Source organism: Nuphar pumila, chromosome 3, assembly GCF_984573655.1.
Source record: "Nuphar pumila chromosome 3, dmNupPumi1.hap1.1, whole genome shotgun sequence".
NCBI classification, from domain to species: Eukaryota; Viridiplantae; Streptophyta; class Magnoliopsida; order Nymphaeales; family Nymphaeaceae; genus Nuphar; species Nuphar pumila.
The window spans coordinates 143370626-143390258 of record NC_143251.1 but is presented as its reverse complement, the minus strand read 5'-3'; the positions used below and the strand labels follow the sequence as shown (position 1 = coordinate 143390258).

At 36.1% G+C, this 19633-nt stretch overlaps 1 pseudogene across 1 annotated transcript in view; it reads right to left on the bottom strand.

Annotated features, from left to right (window-relative positions):
* LOC149844209 (uncharacterized) overlaps window positions 1-17639 on the bottom strand; it is a 48521-nt pseudogene extending 30882 nt beyond the window's left edge. The window contains exons 1-3 of the transcript XR_016430960.1: window positions 17186-17639; window positions 13714-13883; window positions 8870-8928 (exon numbers count right to left, since the gene is read on the bottom strand). The product of XR_016430960.1 is annotated as an uncharacterized LOC149844209 (transcript). The remainder of the gene's footprint in view (window positions 1-8869; window positions 8929-13713; window positions 13884-17185) is intronic.
* Between the last annotated feature and the right edge of the window lie 1994 nt (window positions 17640-19633).

Sequence of the window (19633 nt, the reverse complement as noted above, 5' to 3'; positions counted from 1 at the left end):
TGGTCGACCGACAGGGGGCATAGCCCTTGTCATCGCCTTCCCCCCCTGCCTCTTTCTTTGGGTCGACAGGCAGGGGGCGGAGCCCCTTGTCGTCGCCTCTGGTCGGCAGGGGGCTTCGCCCCATGTCACCTTCTGTTCGGCAGGGAAGGGGGCTCCCCCCCCCCCCCCCCGTCGCCTTCTTTCTCGTCACTTTCTTTTTTGGTATGGGGCTCCGCCCCCTGTCGCTCACCTTGTCGTCATGTGGCTCACCTTGTCGTCATGTGGCTCACCTTGTCGTCAAGCAGGGGGCTTTGCACCCCCTGTCCTTGTTTTGCCGGCAGGGGGATCCACCCCCCCCCCCTGCCATTTGCCTTGTTGACAGGGGAACTCTGGTCCCCCTGTCATTTTTGCTCTGTCGCCAAGGGGCTCCGCTCTCCCTGTCGTCGGCCGGGGGGGGCTCCCCCCCTACCTCTTTCTTTGGGTCGACCAGCAGGGGGCGGAGCCCCCTTTCGTCGCCTCTCGTCGGCAGGAAAAGTTAATTATTTTATGTTAATTCATGTTTCTTGCATATTAGATTAGTTTTAATTAAGTTTAGTTATCGATAATAGTTATTTGATTAAAATAAAAATCAGTAGATAGAATAAATAGTTATTTAGTTTTTTATTATTTAGCCAAATAGATTAGATTTATTTATTGTTTCCATCAGTTAGTTAAGTTTATTTTCAATCTCAGAAATTTTATTTCTTGTATTTAGATTAGAATTTAGTTGTTAATTTATTAATTATCGTTTTTAGATACATTAATACTTGTGAGACTAGTTAAAAAAAACTGCAGTACATTAATACTTATGTTGAAGTTTTGTTACTCTAAATTTATATTATCCTGACAAGCGGTCTCGGTCACATAAAACAGATTATAACACATTCAAATTACATCATGCATGGGTACACTTCAATGAAATTTTAAAAAATAAATTTGTATTCATTTAATTCGTAAGAATTCATTAAGGCGATGCAAAGAGTTATGTCCTTGTCAGCCTGTTTTAATGAAAAGACTTATTTTTTAAGTTTTAGTGTAATTCAGTATGCTGATGATGAAGAGTCAGAGAATGAAGATTAAGGAGAACCTATTTATATGGATTCTTCAGATGATGATATTGAAGACTTAGATATTGATGATGACGAGACACAAGAAGAGCCTAGGCCCTAATTCATATCATAGAGCTATTGGCCATTTATATGTTTTTTGGGTCTTTTAATTGTAATTGTGAATGTTAACACTCTCATTTTGAAGAGTTCTGGACAAATACATTAACATTTGGTTGTTAATGTTAACATGCATTTTCTAATTATGACATGATATTGTTAGTGCTAATATGCATTTTGTTGTTAATGTTAGCTTTTTATTGAATGAATGCTCATATTTTATTTCTTAGATACTTAAATAGATCAAGTTGTTGCATTAATGTTACTTTTACATGTTAATCTCATATTTTTCCGTATTTATTTGAGATTTTTTATTTCATGTTGGTTGGTGCTTCATCAATAAAGCATTTCTTATTTATTTATAATTTTAGATAATTTTTATAGTTTTTTTAAGTTTAAAAAAAATTGAGGCTTACGCCTCGACTCAGATTTTGGTGGAGCGCCTCGCTACGCCTCAACGCTTTTCACAACACTGGGCCAGTGTAAGTACTTATATTAGGAGCTTTTGAAAAGCCACTATGAGAATAAAAAAACATGGCTACGACAACTTGACAAGTGAGAGTGGTAAAACAATGGACAAAGGTAAGCCTGGTGAATGAATAGTACAGTTAACTTATGGCTGCCTTCTTGCTGAGGGGACACTAAGGTTTCCGAGTATCATTCAATATAGTAAGGAAGCTTCTATCACACCATCCTGATCATAGTTGCTTGAAGCTGGTCCCAATCTGTAAGAGCTTCATTTATGTCCTATTATAAGCACAAGCAGGCATTCAAAAAATAGCATAGAGGTTCGCATGCAATGAATATAACTTTAATTGGTGGTCCTCGGGAAAATGAGAATTGTAACTTGTAAGGTACTGTGTTTCAAAGAGAACAATTTACCACATTTATAACGGTAAAATCTGGAGACCATATGGGAACATAAGAATTGTAACTTGTAAGGTATTGTGTTTCCAAGATATCAGTTTACAACCAATGGTAAATCTGGACACTGCTGAAAAGCACAGATTGTCCAGCTTTTGATCAACTTAAAGGAACTCTCACCCGTTCCTTTCAATTATTCATGCAAACAAGGGATACATGGGCCCCAAGAGAATTTTCTTTACTGAGAATTCATACATAAAGTCTCCAAACAAAGCCTAAGTTCCCAGTATCCAGGAAAAATCTGCCGAGTAATACAGTATGCTGGTATAAACTTCCTACAATCAACAAATATCATCTCGAAACACCAACACTGGTGAAGACACACAAATAAAATTTGATCCTGATTTTGGAGTCCTACAATTACATAATCTCAAGAATTTTGACGCTAGAGGCAAGTTTTGACAACGTGCACACACTGGATAAAGTTGCATGAACAAAAAGAAAAAAAAAACACTAGAAGATATTAACAGCAAAAGACTTAAAATTGTCAATGATAAATCAATCACAAAAACATGTGAAGTAAACAAAATGGATATCACCAGATGCCCTTTCTAAGAAACCACTAGAAATATATATATATATATATATATATATATATATATATATATATATATATATATATATATATATCCATTTCATTTTATTTGATTCCTCAAGAATTTATGGAACTCGTATAAAGATGAGAAATTGCATTTCATTTGATTCTTTAAGAATTTATGAATCTCATATAAAGGTGAGTTGTTGCAACCCCACTCCAAAAAAAATTAACCACTAAATTCAATCACTTAAAAGATCAAAGCCACTAATTTCCTAGACAAAGAAGCGAATTTGTCCATGTTGTTACCCAACCAAGAAGGAAATAAAGAACCAGAAGCACTTGAAGTTCTGCAAATAACTAGAATCAATAGCAAGGTGGACCGGCATGCAGAAGTGGGGATTGTAGAAACAAATCAGAAGACTTTTGGAGTAATTCTGAGTTAGATAACACTTTTATTTCCACAGCAAGCATTGTATGCATAGTTTTGTGAAGAATCCTTGCAAACAATCAAGTTTTCAAGTAACTTGATACTTCAAAATTTCAAATACTCAAGACACACAATAGCATTCAAATGCTTTACACCACAAAAGAAAAGAAGTGCAATAAATGCACAGTGTTTATAAGCTTAAGGAGACAAAACTCCGTACTGTAATAATACATTACAATGGGCTCACATATAGCCTGGAATCAGCCCAACGACTCTTCTTTTTGAATGTGTACAACAGTCAGTGGCACTGTACAGTGTACAGAAATAGTACATAGAAAAGAAAAATGAAAAATTACAAGAATAAGAAAAATTAAAAAAGGAAGAATTACAATCATATTCAAAAACATGAATATGCGTAAAATGAAGACTAAAATAACCCTACAGCTAATACAAGAAATATATATATATATATATGAAATATATATGTATATGTATCTTCTTTTATACATATAAAAGATATATAGAAAATACATTGTCTTATGAGTTATAATTTAACACCCCCCCCCAAAACTTGGGGCATAATGACCGAAAGTTTGCCAAGAAGAAAGTTGAATCGCGGAGAGCACAACGATGTGGTGAAGAAATCTGTCAGTTGATATTCTGAAGTTACATATGGAAGATCTATAACTCCTTTTAGATATGCTTCTCGGACGACATAGTGGCAGTTCATTTCGATGTGTTTGGTCCACTCATAAAATGTATGGTTTTTTGCAATATAAATTGCACTCTTGTTGTCACAGCATACCTTGGTAGGCCCTTCTACATTAATACTCATATCTTTTAGTAGCTAATGAATCCATCTCCATGGTAGTAGTTGTCATGGCTCGGTATTCAGCTTCGATAGAAGATAACAATAGCTTTTATTGTTTCTTACATCTCCATGAGATTAATGAGTCTCCTAAAAACACACAAAAGTCAGTGGTGAAGTGATGGTTATTTGGATCACCTCCCCAATTAGAGTCGGTATAAGCTATTAAATTTAATTCAGAGGAAGAGGATAAAAATACTCCCTTATTCAACGATCCCCTTATGTATCTAATGATCCGCAGAATTGCACTCACATGAACGGATGTTGGTGCATGCTGAAATTGGATCACTGAGTATACATCAAGGAGCCTACAAGCTGTCTGTAGGGAGTGGGGTCTTTGAAAAGAATTTCATCATCAATTTTTATTTTGGTTCATATTATAGCAGGAGTTTCACAAATTTTATCATTTGTAATACCTGACCTGTCAAAAATCTCAGAAGCGAGTTTAGTTTGAGATAAAAAATAACCTCTATGTGAATATGCAGCTTCAATTCCTAGAAAGTAGGTCAGAAATCCTAAGTCAGACATTTCGAACTTATCTTTTAAAATAGACTTTATGCTCTTAATTCCTTTAGAATCGCTTCCAGTTATTAGCATATCATTGACATATAGAAGCAATATTACTATTCCTGCGTTGGATTTTCTGACAAATAAAGCGGTGTCAGTAAAACATGAGGAGAAATCATTTTTCGACATTACAGAGTTAAATCTGTCATACCAAGCCTTGGGAGCTTGTTTTAATCCATAAAGTGTTTTATGAAGACGAAGTATTTTTCCTTTAGGAGTATTCATTCCTGGAGGAGCATTCATATACACTTCTTCATTAAGATTGCCATTTAAAAAGGCGTTTTTAACATCTATTTGGTAGATATTCCATTTTTTAATAGAAGCGATGGTAATAAGGCATCAGACAGTAATCATTCGTGCAACAGGGGCAAATGTTTCTTCATAGTCAATCATGTATTCTTGACTATATCCTTTGGCTACTAGAAGAGCTTTATATCTTTCAAGAGATCCATCGCTCTTGGTTTTGATCTTAAACACACATCTACACCCTATGGTTTTCTTACCCCTAGAAAGATCTTGAAATTCTCAGGTCTTCGCTTTTCTGAGAGCACTAAGTTCATTATCCATAGTTTTTATCCATTCAATATTTTTTGAGGATTCTTCAAAGTTTTTGGGTTCTATATATGAGTGAATGGCACTAAGACAAGCTCTATGTTTAGGTGTGAATGAATCATAAGAAATGAACCTAGAAGGGACTTTTCTATTTCTCTCAGTTTTTCATGGATTTTCCTTATCTGAAGAGGTAGTTCCACTAGATTCGTTATATTTTTCTATTGCACTTCTAAAACTATTTTTATCTCTACGAGAATATGTGATAGGATCTCTAGATGTTCCTTCATCAATATGTTGACAGGTAAGTGGGTGTAATAAAGAGTTATTTTCCCCAACTTTATTATCACTAGAGTCATTACGTGGGAACTCATCATCATTTCTAGATAATAACTCAAATAAAAAAGAATAATCCACATTTTCTTCATGAGGTTCACATCTTTCAAAACCACTAACATTTTCTAGAAAACTCACATTTCTAGACACATAATTTGTCGCTTTTAATATCGTAACATCGAAACCCCTTTTGAGTTTCGGAGTAACCAAAAAAGCACATGTGATAGCTTTTGGTGAAAGCTTGTCATTCTTGTTCGTAAGAACAAAACATTTGCATCCAAAAATTCTTAACCTATTATAATCAGGTTCTTTCGTATACAACATTTCAAAAGGCAAAATTTTGTTTAAATTTTTGGATGGAAGCCGATTTATGAGATAGACAGATGTGAGAGCTGCCTCGACCCCAAAAAAAAATTTATGTTTTGCGAAATGAGAAGGGTTTGAGTAGTTTCAATAATATGTCATGTTTTATTTCGGCTAATCCATTTTGTTGAGGTGTTTTCAGACAAGATTTTTATGAAGAATACCATAACTCTCAAGATATCTTTTGAATTCATTTGATAGGTATTCTCCTCCAGAGTCAGTTCTAAGAATTTTCAAGTCACCATTAAATTGGTTTTTGATGATCATATGATATGTTTTGAATGTCGTAAATACCTCATGTTTGTGCTTAAGAAAAAATATCCAACAATATCTAGTGTAATCGTCAACAAAAATTACATAATACGAAAAAAAACCTCTTGATAAAATAGGTGTCGGTCCCCATACGTCTGAATGGACAATTTCAAATAGTCTTTTTGTAAACATAGATCTTTGATTAAAAGATAAACTTCTCGTCTTTCCAAAGAGTACAATCATTACAAGTGAAATCACTTTTATAAAGATGTTTAACAAAAGGTAAATAAGAAATTTTAACAATATTGGGATGTCAAAGCCATTTGTGCCATACATTAATATGTTTATGTTGGACAACATTACAAAAAGGGTTTTTTGGAATTTGAAAGAAGTTGACATAGTATAGATCTCGCTTCCTAGAGCCTTCCCCAATCAACCTCCTGGACTGCGATCCTGTATCCAACATTTATCAGATGAGAATTTTATATCACATCCATGATCCGAAAGTTGAGAGACTAAAAGCAAATTTAAGTTCAATTTTGGTATAAATCTATTTTTTGAGATAAAAAAATCTTGTTTTTCAAAATTTTCAATTCCTTTGATTTCAAGAGAAATTTCATTCGCAATTGAAACAAAGGATGGAGAGAAATTTTTTGAATATTCAAAAAAAGAACAAATACTTAGAAATATATGAAAGGAGGCACCCGAATCTAACAGCCAAGAAGTCTTACCGGGAGGAGAGAAAGTTGACATGGCGGATCCGAAAATTGCCCCCTTGAGAATAGGTTAAAGCGCTTCCACAATTTGATGTAAAGAGAGAGCTCCATTGGAAGAAGATGAACTTTCTTCCTTTTGGGGTTGGGATGTAGTAGTCGTGGCTAGCAACTTCTTCCATTTTGGACAAACTGGTTTGAAGTGCCCCGGTTCCTTACAAAAGTGACACAATTTTGCTATAATCTCTTTTTTCGCCTTGCCCACTATTTTTCCTTGCTCTTTGATTTTGATTTTTGAAGTGGGAAAGTTTGTAGGTTCTCAAATTGTTTCCCGGTCTTGAAACGGCATTAACACCTTCTTCTTGGTTGGAAGGTGTAGCAAGAACACTTGGGTTATTTTGGATTATAACCATACAAGTCTCTTCCCCACTTAATTTAGTAATTACATCTTCAAGAGAAGGAGAAGTAAAGGTGGATAGAAGGGAGGATCATATTTGTTAGAATTCGGGTCTAAGCCCATTTAAAAAGTTGAAAAAGTGATCATCTTCTAATTGTTTATGCCTAAGTTCAATGGCTTCACCACTCCATTTGGGCTCAAGCATGACAAACTCATCCCAAATAAAGGACAACTCTGTGAAATATTCTCTAATAGTCATTTCGCATTGTTGAAGGGTCAAGGCCCTTTTTTGAAGATAGTACTTGTGGGACAAGTCTCTTGAAGTGTACATTTTTTCAAGATATTGTCATACTTGAGAGGCTTTTTTGCATTTGATAATGTTGGCATTGATTCTTGTTTCAACGGATGAGAAGATCCATGATAGGATTTTAAAATTTCTCATCTCCTATTCCTCATGTTTCTTACTATAGTCTTCAAGCACTTTGATTCTCTCTTCACCTTCAAGAATCTTTATTTCTCCTCTTTCTACCAAAGTAATCATTGGTTCCGGTTCCAGTTTCAGTTCCGGTATTGAGTCTTGGACATATCCCCAAAGCCCTTTACCCTTGATATGTGCTTCCATGTTACCGGCCCAAATATGATAATTTGAGCCACTGAGTTTGAACCCAAGAGAGAAGTAAGAGTCTTTTTCCCCCATTTTGAGAAGAAAAGAATATAGAGTGAAAAAGATCTTACCACAAGCGAGTCTTTAGAGCTTACTTGATGTGGTATGATTCTTTCGATATATATTGCAAGTGGTCTTCATGCCGAGAATCAAGAGAAAGGTAGGTGCATGCTTTTCGAGGCACATGATCTTCTTCAATAATCACCTTCCTTCTTCAATAATTTCCAACGGCTCTTATACCATGGGAAGAATCCTTGCAAACAATCAAGTTTTCAAGTAACTTAATACTTAAGTATTCAAATGCTTTACACCACAAAAGAAAAGAAGTGCAATAAATGCGCAGTGTTTATAAGCTCAAGGAGACAAAACTCCTTACTGTAATAATACATTACAATGGGCTCACACAGCCCTTATTTATAAGGCCTATTAACTCTTGAAGAGTCTCTAATTAGAGCCATTGGGAATCAGCCCAACGACTCTTCTTTTTTAATGTGTATTGACCGTTGTGCACTGTAGCTAGTGACGGTGTACAGAAATAGTACATAGAAAAGAAAAAATGAAAATTTACAAGAATAAGAAAAATTAAAAAAGGAAGAATTACAATCATATTCAAAAACATGATTATGCGTAAAATGAACAAATAACTAAAATAACCCTATAGCTAATACAAGAAAGAAATATATATTTTATATATATAAGTAGATAGATACATGTACATATATATGAAATATATATGTATATGTATCTTCTTTTATACATATAAAATATATATAGAAAATACATTGTCTTATGAGTTACAATTTAACAATATCAAATCTAATTAAGAACATCTATCTAATTCTTAAGTTACAAAGATGTATATGCAATTATATATCTTACATCAAACAATTTTAATTAATAAAATAAAAAATCCACTGCAAAAGAACAAATGCAGATGCCTGATGAGTTTGTTGTCACTGTCTGCATTCCATGTACCATGTACCGTACTATTTTGACAAGTTCATAGTTATGTCCCACATATTGCAGTTAATGAAAGACCAATATCTCAAGAAACAAAGAAAACTCCATAAGCTGGTAATCAGCTTACTCAAAAGATGATGACAGTTGAGTAAATCCACGAAATGGACACCAATGGACACCAACAGGCTACAACAATAACAAAGAAAATCATGTCAGATACCATCAAAAATACGATATAAATTTGCCTATTTCAAACAGAAAAAGATGTTTTAAATTTTGGTTATAACACAAAAAGAACATATGATCAACCTTTGCGAGCATGATGTTTTACTTAACAGTGGATCGCGCTAGATCAAGTGATCCAACCGAAAAAAAAGGAACACATCATGCAAAAGGTTAAGATTTCAGAGCTCAGCTTCCAATTCTTTAGTTTATATCTGTCATGTGAAGTAAATACAGTTATCAACTTGTCATGCTTACATCTGATGTTTAAAACAAAAAAACCACAAAATGAACTACATCAAAAGGAAAGTGAAAAAATGAAGTGGAATACAAAGCAACTGAAAATAGAAGGGTGACAGGAAAGATGGCCAAACAGTGACATGATAGTCCCCTACCAATTAATCTCAGTGCCAGCAAACCCTATCTAAAGAACCACATGATACACTCAAGCACATTTCTCTTAAAAACATAATCAAATGAAGGAGGAGAATGACATCCAAAAAATTAGAAAAGCATCATAAAAAAGTCAGCAAGCAAAACAAATAATTGAGTAAAAAAAAACAACCCAATCTGTTAGCATTTATCTTACAACTAAATTGCAATTCAGATGCTTACGTCTATTGGCATTTAAGAAATAGAACTCAAACAGGTCCATTACTGTCTATATTTTATTTGTAAATAATACACAAGCAAGCAGACATGCAAGCAATGAAAAGATCGATCAAAAGGAAAGGTTCGCATTTTTCTTCCACAAGAACAAGGTTTCCGTCTTTCTGAAAATAAACTGACATCCTTCATTCAAAGCTCTGATTGAGTAATTTCAGCTGTCTTGGTCCAACCATGTAACCTGGTGAATCCTGCCATTCTACTTATTGTCATCAAAATACTGCTATCTTCTCTTCTGCCTTCTTTCTTAACTTCACTCTTAATTTAATAAATCTGTCTCATGCATATACACAGTTTTCTATCACCATTCTTTACCATGTTCAGACTTCAAAAAACCATAGGTTCAGGCCAACCAACATGGACAGTCCGCCTGCCAGTTTCCAAATCCAGGACAGTGCCAGCCAAAAGGCAGTGTTTTGTTTGTCAAACAGAGTCTATGATAGGCCCAACAATCGATACCAAGGGCATCCCTGCAAAAAGGTGCTCTAGCCAGTTTATGGCCATCACAAGCCAGATATTCACGTGAGTGTTTCCCTTCAAGATAGTATCAAACTACCAGTTTCTAGCAACACCATGCCTAAAATCTGTTATGGAGCTACTAATTTTCATTATATACATGGATGATAACAATGTTCACAAAACCTTTATACACTTATGCCCTCGCTAGTTTAAATTTGACATGGTGATTTGATGAATTAATTGTTATAAATCAAAGGCATTTCAGTGGTAATAGCTAATGTATCAAATCACAATCTCAAGCTTGAATTTATGATGGTACATATAGGGATGCACACAAGCCGAGTTTGAGCTGAGCTTGGGCTGTTCGAACTTGGCTTGCTTCAAAATGCATAGTGTTCAAGCTCGACTCAAGCTCGGACCCAAGCTTCAACAGCATTGTCCAGGCTCGGCTCGGCTCGGTTCTGAGCTCGAGCCAAGCTTGACCGTTTCAAAAAAAAATGCCAAAAAAGGCAGGTTTTGAAGCCCAATCTCTCCAGACGGAGCATAACCGACCCACCATTATGCCAGTATCTGTTTTGAGATTAATATGACCCAGAGAATTTACATATAGTAAAAACCCGCTAGATTATTGAAGAGAGAAAAAATTCCAGGACGTGAAATTTGAAGTCAGCACCTCTTGGTATAGAGACCAACGCCCTAACCACTACGGAGACAACAACTTTCATGCTTTATTCTGCAAATATATATATATACTCTTATGTGAGCCTTATCAAGCTTTTCGAGCTCAACGACTTGATCAAGCTCGGATCGTTTATCCACACCGAGACTGGACTTCTATCCAAGCTCGGCTCATTTATTTTTCGAACGAGTTTCAGCCGAGCTTAAAAGGGTTGAGCCCGAGCGAGCTCGGCTCGTTGTGCATCACTAGGTACATAAGGCCATAAATTTGTGGTGAACATTGTCAATGTCCAAATATGGCTGTGAACATCTACTCCTCCCTAAACACACGCACATACACATTTCTGTAAAAAGTTCATCATCTTCTAGATATGATGAACTGAATCACACAAGTTATATGGATTGACACGATCCATGCAAGCCAAATTATCGAATTGTGTCCCTTTCCCTCTAGCTATTACAAGATTATTTACAAAAACTTCAGAAAAAACACTTGTCTTGTGCTCTCTTTTCATCAAACTCAAAAAGCCTCCCTTACTTCAAATCAATTTTATTAATATCCAAATGGTATCAGTTTTTCATGTTGGAGTGATAAATTAAGGACAATCTTATTTAAGTGAAAAGACCAGACCAATGTTGTTAAAAACGCGCCTCAAGGCGCAAAAAGCGCGCCTCGCCTCGAGGCGAGGCCCTTTTCGCCTTGAGGCGCACTTAAAAAACGCAACAGCCTCAAGGCGTACGCCTCATGCGCCTTGAGGCGTACGCCTTGAGGCGAGGCGCGCCTCAAACTGAGGCGCACATTAAGAAATCGGATGGCCCGGACCCGAGATCGACCCGGATCCGGGCCCGTATTCTCGAAAGATCGAGAACCTGTCTTTAAAAAAGACAGACGCTTCGGGGCGAGGGAAAGCCCTCGCCCCTTCTCTCTCCACTCTGTCCCCTCTCGTCCCCCGCCACTGCTCGCCGCCGGCCACCACTCTTCCACCTTCTTCTTTCCTTTGCTGAGAAGCCATCGGCGACCCGCCGGCCACCACTCTTCCACCTTCTTCTTTCCTCTGCTGAGAAGCCATCGGCGACCCGCCGGCCACCACTCGCCATCGGACAGCGACTCACCGCCACCGCCGTCCATTCCGGCGACCTCTACGCATTCCGATGACAGGTAAGATCTGTGTGTTTTTCCCCAGCTTCTTCTTTTGTCATTTGTTCTTTGTGAAACCGTCTAACCTACGTTTATGGGGAACCCGGCTCCACTCATCCCTATATCATCCGCTGTGGTCATAACTCCCTCTGGGATCTCATTGGTACTAAGTTATTTTGATCAATCTGGCCCTATCGATGGGTTCAGCACGGTTGATTTAATATAAATCAATCTTTTGATAGTGTTCTTTAACAAAAAAAACATGATTTTCAATTTATTTTGACAGTGTTCTTTAACAAAAAAAACATGTTTTTATTAATGGTTATTGATTTTTGAATCAGCAAAAAAGTCTTGCACATAAGTCGGATTCTGTCTATTCAAATGCTGATCTTCACTAAATGGATGATGTAGATCACATACACAGGGTCCAATTTGATGAAAACAACTTGCATCAGTGAGGTCCTAATGACAGGAATGGCTCATATTTATGCAATTAGATACTTATATAGATCAAGTTGTTGCATTAATGCTACTTTTACATGTTAATCTTATTTTTTTCGTATTTATTTGAGATTTTTTATTTCGTGTTGGTTGGCGCTTCATCAATAAAGCATTTCTTATTTATTTATAATTTTAGATCATTTTTATAGTTTTTTTAAAGTTTAAAAAAAAAAATTTGAGGCTTACGCTTTGCGCCTCGAGGCTTACGCCTCGCCTCGGATTTTGGTGGAGCGCCTCGCTACGCCTCAACGCTTTTAACAACACTGGACCAGACGAAATGGCCTGATAAAATTATTACTTAAGATTTGCAAAAGAAAGGTTATTCTCAATGCCCAAGAAAAAATCAACTGATAGATAAGAGACATACACAATTTTTCAAAATAGGAGTGCATTTTGCAGTAACACCTCATGATACTAATAAAAACAAACATAAGATATGATATGATTTTCACAACTCCCATTGGAATGCCTATGGAAAGAAGGCCATTTATACTTCAAATTCCAGCAATATAACATAAGATGATTAATGTGATTTGCTTATTTTACAAAGCTAGCATACTCCTTCCACGTTTTCTTCATACTGCCTAAAATTTCCCTAAATCTTCTTTCCTGAGATTCTCCTTTTCATACACCAATATTTTGCACAATGCAACTTGCATCGAAAATCTCCCATTAACAAGTAATCATATAGAAATTCTCTACTTTTAGCCATAGTCAGGACCAAAACCTCAACAATCCAATTCATTACTGTTCGCTCTACATGTGCCAACAAGGCAATCGACTACTTATGGAAGCACAATCTCATACGATCATGTACATACCGACATCACACTTAAGTGTGAAAAGGTACAAATAAGTCATATAACCAGGACAACCAATAAACTGATTATAATTTTTCTTTGTCTTCACATGGGTAGAACACTGAAGACTAAAGGCATGTTTGCTTTGGTCACAGGTGGGGATGAACAATCACAGCTGAGAAAGTAGAAGATGGAAATCACAGGATTCAAGGCAGGAACAATCACAACTGGTACTTTTCTCATGTTTCACTAACCTTGAGAAAGTGTTGCGATTGTGATTTAGAATCGTAGGATCTTGAGAAAAATCCAAGAATCACAGGGCATTGCAAACATGCCCTAGGGGAATAATTTTGTGGGATTTCATACCACAGATTTACCCTTATGCATTTATATACAGGCACATTTAATTACACGGACCAAATATAGTAAATTATCCTTTTGCCAGCAGGCATGAAATGAATAAAGAATTTTAAGATCAATAGACTGCTTTAGTTAAACTAAACTTACAATTTCCGCATAACTAAGGTCATAGAGATCCTCATCGTGTGCCCATTCATCCATACCAAAATCTGCAAATGCACGATATCCATTTGCGAAAAGCCACTGACCCTTCTCAACTTTTCGACAATTTGGGCACTGCATTGCTCCTTTTGCATTGAATGCTGAACCAATGCAATCTGCAGAACAACAAAACAGTATATTAGGAAGAGAAGAGAAACAAAGACATGGCCCATATGCCCAATCAGTAGTTCAAGGTCAAATAAATATGGAGAATTTTAAGAAAGAGACCATTGGAACACAATTGTGGCACAAAAACAGAAATCTGTTGTGTAAAATTTTAATATTTAAAAAGGTGAAATACAAACTAACACGCATCATCACACCAAAAATCGCATGATAAATTAAAATTAATGTGTAACAGACACGATAAGGAGAACGCCAAAGCCAGTTGCACAAGCAAACTTTTTCCCAAAAGCCAAAAGAAAATCATCCAAAAGAGTGAAAAGATACAAAGATTCCCTGAGGCAAACTTCACCAAGAACATGACTTCATTACCTTCCTGAGACAACAGTGTGAATCTCTTCACTTCAAAGATAGAACTAGCACAAGAAAAACAATGATGACACGCCACCTACTCATAGGATAGGAACTAAAATAATAAAAAAAATACAATTGCTGCCACAAAATCAATTAAATCTCATAAAACAAAAGAAGTTACAGGATGAATGGAAAGACAAGATGCCACTCCATTGGTGCAAAAGTAATAATAGTAAGAACAAAGTAAAGGTATAACAGAAATGTATCTACAGTATATCAAACCAAAAAGTCCCCTTAAAGTCCACAAAAGTCCCAATGTCTACATCCTCCTCCATAACAAGAACTTTATTTTCAGTGCTATCTATGTTTTATTAGCCCATTATGTCCAACAAGTTTCAGCAATATGAAGAAAAGGATAGATACCATTCCCCCTAGAGTAGAACCTCTCACAGTGCCCTGAACATTCAATGACTTTGAGGGATGTAAGACAAAAAATCCAAAGCCAAAACTATGAAGATATCATCCAACATCTCCAATAATAAAGGTCAACTCGTGATGAGACCAGTAGTCTAGGAAGTGATCTCAAGTGCATGAGAATTGACAAAAGAAGCAAATAAATAACAATGAGAAAGGAAAAACATCTTTCTTATTGCCAATTAGATACAGTGAAGACAGTCAACTATGTGTGCTTCTAGACTCCATGACATCACAGCATTTGAAGAAAACTACACAATTTTTTAAAGAACAAAGGCATATAATTACTAGACATTTCAACCCATCAAAGAAATGAATGTAGTGGCTAAAAAAGGAAAGTGACTAAAATCCAGAAGAACTTTATAGGGCAAGGTCAGAACACATGGCCTATTAACAAACAAGGAGTATAGATCCAAAAAAAATTCCAAGTGCCAAAGCATTTAAGTTCTCTCAAGTTCTGTACATGTTCCATGGAAAGAAGAAGATAAAACAAAATAACCTTTAAACATCTTTTTTAACAGAAAGAAAAGGCACACAGAACATAACATATTTATCGCATAAACTGGAATCATGTGAAAACAGAATAAAGAACATTTTTTTAGAGCTTAATGGGTAAATACTTATCTGCTAAATAAAGCTCAAAGTATTATCAAGTTATTTCTCATCTTGAGTAAAAAGTGGCCCAGTGCATTTTTAGGTGATCATGATCTACACCTGCCACATGTTGATATTTTTACTAACATATTTATAATAGTACATTTATAGTTGCAAACTATGTATAAAGGAACCTTTTAGTCTTTCCATATGTTTGGACATGCTTTTGATATGTTGACCACCCTACAAGACCCAATAATAGAAAATTTTCACAAAGGCAGTTTAATAGCAACACTTTACAACTATGGAGTGAGACAAACAAGACAATAATGTGGTAAGCTATTGCGAAATAAAATATCCAAACAATGCTAAATACCATATCGGATCCAAACATATGTCATATGCCTAGTTCACAAATCTTCCAATATCTAACTCCTCCCATATAAGAATTGGAGAAACCCAATATAGGTGATAGATCAAACTTTGAACAGATCCCCTAATCAAACAACAATGACAGGTCTATTCATTAAGCATCAGCCAAGTAGGCAAGTACTTTCTTGCAAACATACACATAGTGGTACACCATCAAATTTAAAAGGATTTTGCCTTTTCTGCCAGGTGTTTTAAATGAAGCTCCACTATATTCAATAATCTGGAGATATACCAAAACCACTAAGTTGCGTCAATGACAGCAACATGTGATTGAATACTTTTCTTCACATGTAGCATTTTGAATTTTTTTCATTTTCAAAGGATTATTAACTTTATCATTTACATCAAACATAAACTTTAATTGGGAACAAGAATGTAGAGCTATATTTCTCGAAGATAACTGAATTGTTAAAATACCCAATTCATTTTCAACAAAATTAAAGATGAAACCATATCAGAAACCCGGAATAACGTGAAGGAAATGGGAACCTAGAATATATCCATATTGAGTTATAATATGGCATTCCATGTACCAAATCAGGAACCAGTTTGCAACATATATATGCAACCAGTAATGACCCATCTATTGCATGGTAGATCACCAAGATGTAGTATCGGCAAAACCCACCTAACATATTGTTCAAAATTAATACTCTTATAAATTAAACATGTAAAAAATGAGTTTCCGTGCAAAAATAGATCTCAACAATATATGATTTGAAGATGAGACAACCAGATTGAAAATTGTATCAAGACCACAAAACCCAAATGTTTTGTCTTAGTTTTCCCATCTATTTCACAAATGCAATTATGAGCATCACCAAAGATCAAATCTTCAGGAATGCAAGTATCTGTAAATCATAATCCATAACCACAACCAAATAAACGAACACCAAAACAAAAGTGTATCTCCAAATATATTTCTGCTAGCAATTACTACTTGCCAAATTCAACCATACTAAAATACATCACCATCTCAAAGACGCAACATAGGCAGGACCCGGGGCAGGGGATAAGACCACGGAGTTTTACGCTGCCAGGACAGCGACCGTAAGTACGGCAGGTAGAGCCAAAGCGGCTAGGTCTTTGATCCTGGGGGCGGTTTCTCCGTATAAATATCAAAAAACATAGGCAGGACCGACACTGCAACCATGCATGATGGACAATCCTGAGTTTGATTAGTTGGCAATTGAGATCAAAGAAAGCTCTGTGAACAAGCGCACAAAATAGATCCCCTCCATGAAACCAATCAGAGGCGAAACTTCAAGACTAATCAAACAAGCACTCCATTCCGAGACGGAACATGACGGAATTCCGTCCCGTAAACGAAAATTTTCCCACGTCAAATCATCAAAAATCACAACCAAAACAACAAGCAACAAAAAATTCTCCTAAAAAATTAAAAAACCGCCAAGGACAAAAAAAAAACAAATTTAATTACCGAGATGGAACTGGTGCCCGCATTGCAGCCTCGCCGTGGACCGATCCCCACAATCCACCACCGCCTCCAAGCAAATCGAGCAGGACACCGCCGTCCCGACCGCAAATGCCATTCCTTCCTTCTGCTCCTCCACCTCCCCGCTTCCCATCATCCAAGCACAACCCTAACCCTATATCCCTCAGAAACTCAAATCCTCCTCCAAACCCTAAATCGAGAACCATCCAAGTGTCCGATCATGGACCATTCCAACCAGAAGAACGAAAAACGACGACGCCGAAGAAGAAGAAGAAGAAACCCTAACTCTGACCGTAATTCCTCCCCCTGGGCTCCGGAATTCGACGAAGGCGGTGGTTAGCGATCGCTTTTCCGGCGAAACAGAGATCGTTGTTTCTGACCGGAGTGCGAAGTTCCGATGGGAAAGAAATCTCCACCGCACAGCCTTTCCGTTTTGTCCAGACCAGGGGCAAGCGGGTTTGCCGCTCCCTTTATATCCGGCCCCGCAGGATCCTCTTTGCCGTCCATCTCTTCCCTTTCGACGTTTCCTACGAAGGATCGGCGGTCACGGGCCGTACGCGTGTCCTTATCTTTACAGGGCGGCTCTTAGCGCACATCCTATACTTCTCGTGCAATTTGACAATAATAGCCTGAATCTTTTTAAAGAATGACTTATGCATCCTCATTTTCAATGATTATAAGCCGACTGATAAGTAGGGGTCATAAGGGCGTGACGGGTCCCATTATGGGTTGAGATCCAAATCCTAAATTTTTTAATCAGTTTAGGCTTCTGTATTATTTGCTTTAGTCCCAAATGGGTCATTTAGTTCAAATAAATATGGATAGTGTCTTGTTAGTGTTGGATTTGAATGGGTCATTGATTCACAAAGGTTTGGACTTTAAATAAAAATGATTTGGATGTAAAAAGTTTGGGGCATCAAGAAAGTTTTGCCCTCAAGAAAGTTATTTATGTGATTCACATTAACTTTCTCATGTTTGCTTTTAGGTTGTAAATTTGACTTATGCAAAAATACAGTAAGAATGTGTCACATATCACATTATCTAATGTCATTGGGTTATCACATTCATAGCTAAGCTTCTAATTCTTGTGAAAGTTACACAAGGTTAGACATGTATAAAACTTTCATGAGTTTTAAGGCTTCAACATTCATACGTTCATGGGTTACGTGTTTACATGTTTACAATGCCATGTGAAAGTTTTAAAATGGGATTAGAGTTACAAAAAACTTTTAAAAGTTACAAAATCATACACATTGCAAACATACTTGGTTATAAAAGTAAAGACCTGCTTGGGTTTAGATAAATTGACAATCTAACTGGGTTCAAACCAATGTTATCAACATTAATGGGAATTGGTTGGTCTACATCGACCAATTCAGACTCAATTTAACAAATGAAACTGTAACACTTTAAAATTTCAAACTTGTAAACTTTTAAAAAAAATTAAAGAAACTAACAAAAAAAATTTATTTTTCAGAGTTTTTATTTTAGCAAAATAGCGAAAACAATTTTCGAAATAACAAGTCGACAAAATTTGGACATAACCCCGTAAAACTTTCATTTCACAATAGATTTGCATCTTCGAAACAGAATTTAAAACCATATCATTAAAAGATAACTTCAAATTTTATACAAAATGAGATTTTTTTAAGAAACTCTTATACAAAATTTTAAACCAAAAGATGTATCCAATATGCGAAATGCTAGAAGAAACAGTAGGATCTTGATGCCATCTTACAATTGCATCATCATCTGTCGCTTAGACCTAATCATTGTTTGTACCCATAAGATGGGTCAGTTTCATGAAAATTTGGTAGGTGCACAAATATAGCAGAAAAATAATAGTACAAACACATGCATGACTAAATACATGATTTTCATGCACAATTATATACATGACAAGAAGTTGAAATAAATGAAATGAGTATAATGACTTTGTTTCAATATTAACTGTCCTGAGGGTACGTGCAGGAGAAACGTAGAAACAATTGAGCTTTTTTTTGTCTATTATTATTTGTATTTTTTATAACCCGAAGAATTAGTTAAGTCTACTCCTAAGAAGATGGTCGGCGACCGAGAGAGGATTCTCCAAAAGCATTCGTGTTAAGGATACATCCAGCTTCTGCAGAAGTCCATAAAATTTACCACCTAGGATAATTTTTTATAGTCTCATCCCCTAACTTTGATGACTGAGGACACCAAATAATTTGCCTAATGGGTGGTTGTTAACAATTTGTTCATCAAAGTTTTTGTATCATCTCATCATCGTTCTTGATAGAAACAAACAGGTGAATGAGTACGTCAAGTTTTATTTAACCGAAGATTCATTCTACATGCTCTGGTCTTTCAAACCAGCTCGAGCATTTTACCTATGAATACAATTATCACCATTTATGTGATTTCAATAATGTGTTATTTGCACACTTCGAGGTT